The 3,636-nt window shown below is 41.8% G+C and overlaps 1 long non-coding RNA gene across 1 annotated transcript in view; it reads right to left on the bottom strand.

Moving 5' to 3' along the window:
• LOC147027637 (uncharacterized) overlaps window positions 1-3,235 on the bottom strand; it is a 30,453-nt gene extending 27,218 nt beyond the window's left edge. Inside the window, exon 1 of the long non-coding RNA XR_015057157.1 lies at window positions 1-3,235. This exon is cut by the window's left edge and continues 530 nt beyond it. This is a non-coding gene — a long non-coding RNA (uncharacterized LOC147027637).
• Window positions 3,236-3,636: the final 401 nt, after the last annotated feature.

Here is a 3,636-nt window from a genome sequence, read left to right as displayed (position 1 = left end):
ATTTTAACATGAAAATGAAACAGCTTGCTTTGAATGATTTTGAGAAAAACACATAAAATAACACATAATGTTGAATTTGGAAAGACCATGAAAAATAAGAGCATTAAGAAAAGTTTATCATTTCATTTCTGCACAACAAAGACACTTAAACCAAGAACCAAGTTCCAAGTTATTCTTTGTGAATATACTCGACGGAAATGAATGGTATAAGAAAATTAAGTTATTTCCTAAAGTAGAACATGGACAAATATTCGTTGGTTCGCTCTTTGAGTGGAATGAAAATATGAAAGGGAAGAAGTGCTTTAATCAGTAAGTCTCAATCTTTCATAGTGTCAATTTTACATTTGCTTGTATGGCAGGGGGAGGAAATGAGTCTCAATTTTACCTTTGCTTGTATGGGAGGGAAGGGGATAGGTGGGGAGAAAATGAGTCTCCTATTTTGAGCTTTTGGGGCTTGGGTCAGAAAGTTTTTCCCTTTCCCCCCATTCACTTGAATGGGCGTCCCAGAAACCCCATTTATCATCTACTCACCTCCCTCCCCCCTCCATCTCTCTTTATCTCCTCCCCTCTTCCCACCTCACCCCAATCCCCCCCGCCACTTTCCTCCTCTTTCAACCCCCTTCCTCCCTTTCTTTGTCATCTCATTTTATGTCCTTTCTTCTGTTTCCTCTCCTCTTCTCCACCAACAACTCACTAATTATTTTTCATTCTGAGAAATACTCCCACTCCCATATGACGTGCATACATCTGCCCAATCGGTGTTCCCCATTCCCAGCACGTTCGTCAGTGATGATGTTATTTGCGGAAGTCTTCTTTTATCAATCCCCACCCCACTGTATTTCCCTTTTGGGCCGATGAAGGGCCTGAAACATCAGCTTCTCTTTTATTCATGGCACATCGATTACCATTTAAAAGTATTTTACTTTGTTTTGGCTGCATTTACTACCGACAGTGGAGCAACAATGAAAACGAGCATCAAAAACTGTCCCAAATTTCAGAAAAATATTGAATGGGATTAATTTTTTGGGTTATCGTGTATTGTAGACTAAAAGGGAAGGACTTATTTACAATCTCAGGATATGTTTCCCACTATTGGAGGATGTCTGCCTGACGAAACTTATGAGCCCATCCACCCGCATAGTGAGCGATGGGGTTGTGCGTGTGTGTGTGTGTGTGTGTGTGTGTGTGTGTGTGTGTGTGTGTGTGTGTGTGTGTGTGTGTGTGTGTGTGTGTGTGTGTGTGTGTGTGTGTGCGCGCGCGCACGTGCGTCCAGACCATAACTTCTTTACCATTTGAGATTTTGTCATCAAATTTTCAACAAACCTTTATTATACGAACTAGTCGATTACCTGTCCCATGGACTGGTGGCAGAGGTGATAGTGGTGGTCTGTTCTGTGGTAGGCACGTGATATCAGTGGACCAATCATGTTCAGCGATGTAACTTAAGCTGCATAGCTAATACTCGGTGGCAAACCCGCCATCACTGGTCTGTTCTGTGGTAGGCACGTGATAGCACTGGACCAATCATGTTCGGTGATGTACCTCAGGTTGCATGGTGGCCTCGGTACTCGGTGGCCTCAGCTTCACTTTTTAATCCCCCTAATTTTTGCTCATTCGCTCGTGATAGTGAGCTAAAAAGTATCGCGATCCAGAGTCATGTATACTAAGTACAATATAGCTGAGTTTCATGGACCATTGATGCTTCGTTGAGGAGGAGATAACAAACACTTAGCTCCATTATAGTACAGATATGGGGAAGACTAATTAATAATTGGGTCAAAATGTCAAAATCACAGTAAGCACAAATAGGCCGTGTGAGCACACCAGCACGAGACAGCCAGGCTTTGGAATGTTTCCATGTTTATTTTGTCTGCTTGGATTTGGAGAAGCGTTCTCGTTTACCATTTGAGCTTTTGTCATCACCTTTATTCTGAGAACTCGCTGAAGTGCCCGTATACGACGGGTCCCCGTAAATACCATCAATATTCTCTTTCAGTTCATATAACCATGCTCTGTGATAGTGGAACTGTTTTTTAGTTTCTTAAATTATTTTGTGTGCACATACATCTTTATAATTAAATTCTAGCTTGAGTTTCCCCCAAAAGTCATGTACTTATTTTAATTTATGAAAAATGCAATCCCTGTGAGTTTCAGCTTTGTACATTCATACTGCAACATGGATGGGGGATCCAATGCTAGACTGTGGTAAGTGTAACACGGACCGGGTGTTTGAAGTAAGTTACATTGCTATGTATCAGGGACCTGTCAGAGTAAGTCAGTTGTTGCACATGACTCTCAGGAGGCAGCATATGTAATTTACAGACCGTATAGCTGGGAGAAGATTGAAGGTGTAAAAACTTCTTGTTAGCGGGCGGGACCAGGTGAGGACTTGCGACCCCAAAAAGACACAATGGGAGCGCTTTATGCTTCAAAGGATCGACCACAATCTGTCTGGCCAGTGCATCACAAGCCATGGTGGCGAGATGTGCTTTATGGCCCGGAAGAGGGTATATACTTGTTTTTATTGGGTTCGCCCTGTGGGTGGGACGGCCTGGAAGATGACACCGCCCACAATCAGCGGGCAGCCAATCACAGGACCTGCCACAAGTGAGCCCTTGGTGAGGAGGGCAGGCCAGAGGACATGTTGTGGAGAGGCTCCATAGAAAAATACAGAGTCCACAAAGGCTCAGTCTGGACATGCAAACAAAGTGAAAGTGGGACCTTTTGGACAAAGAACATCGTCATCTTCATCGAGCTCGCTCTTTTCGTCTCCAGCTCTCTTCATCTTCCACTGTGTTTACTCATTGGGATAAGGAAGACATGGACAATGCCTCATAATACCTTGCCTCCACTGCATCACCTCTGCACCCTTCCTCTTCCTGAGCTGCACCATCACCCTGCACACCACTCATCATGCCATTGGGAAGTCCTCACCAGATTATCCCATTGTTTCATAAGAGTGTGGTCTGTGTGCCTCATGAGGTTAGGATCGCAATTTATTCATCCTTGTTTGCATGTCCCCACATCCATATTTTGTGTGTCCCCACATCCATATTTGTCTGTTGACTTGTTACCCTTGCCGAAGGCGAGGGTATTACTTTTGGGTCCGTTCGTTTGTCTGTTTGTTTGTTTGTCCACACAGAACTTTCGTGTTTTTCTCCGCAACCACCTGTCGGATTTGGAGGAATTTTTCACCATTGGTGCAACTACTCATGTAGAATGTTTTAATGATAATTATGACATCATAGGTCCATTGGTGTGGCAGCCAATTTGGAAAAATGGAAAAACTTTGGACGACTGTATCTCTGAGAACTACACCAAGGAGAAAATTGAAACTTGGCACATAGCAAGTACTCCTCATGCAGAAAGAGTGATTTTTTTTTAATGACATCATCAGTGACTTCTTTATGACATCATAATTGCATATGTAGAACACCACATCCGATCAGTATGAAAAATTTTGAGGGTCATCGAGGAATCAAATGATCCACAGAAAATACTTTTTTGTTGATGTCATCGGTCATGTGATTTGGTATATATATATATATATATATATATGTATATTTATATATATATATATATATTTATATATATATATATATATATTTATATATATATATATATATATATATATAT

The sequence above is a fragment of the Eptatretus burgeri genome, chromosome 4, assembly GCF_056783735.1.
Source record: "Eptatretus burgeri isolate ZD-2024b chromosome 4, Ebu_testis_v1, whole genome shotgun sequence".
NCBI classification, from domain to species: domain Eukaryota; kingdom Metazoa; phylum Chordata; class Myxini; order Myxiniformes; family Myxinidae; genus Eptatretus; species Eptatretus burgeri.
Note: the sequence above shows the minus strand (reverse complement) of the source record. Positions and strands in the feature narration are given on the sequence as shown.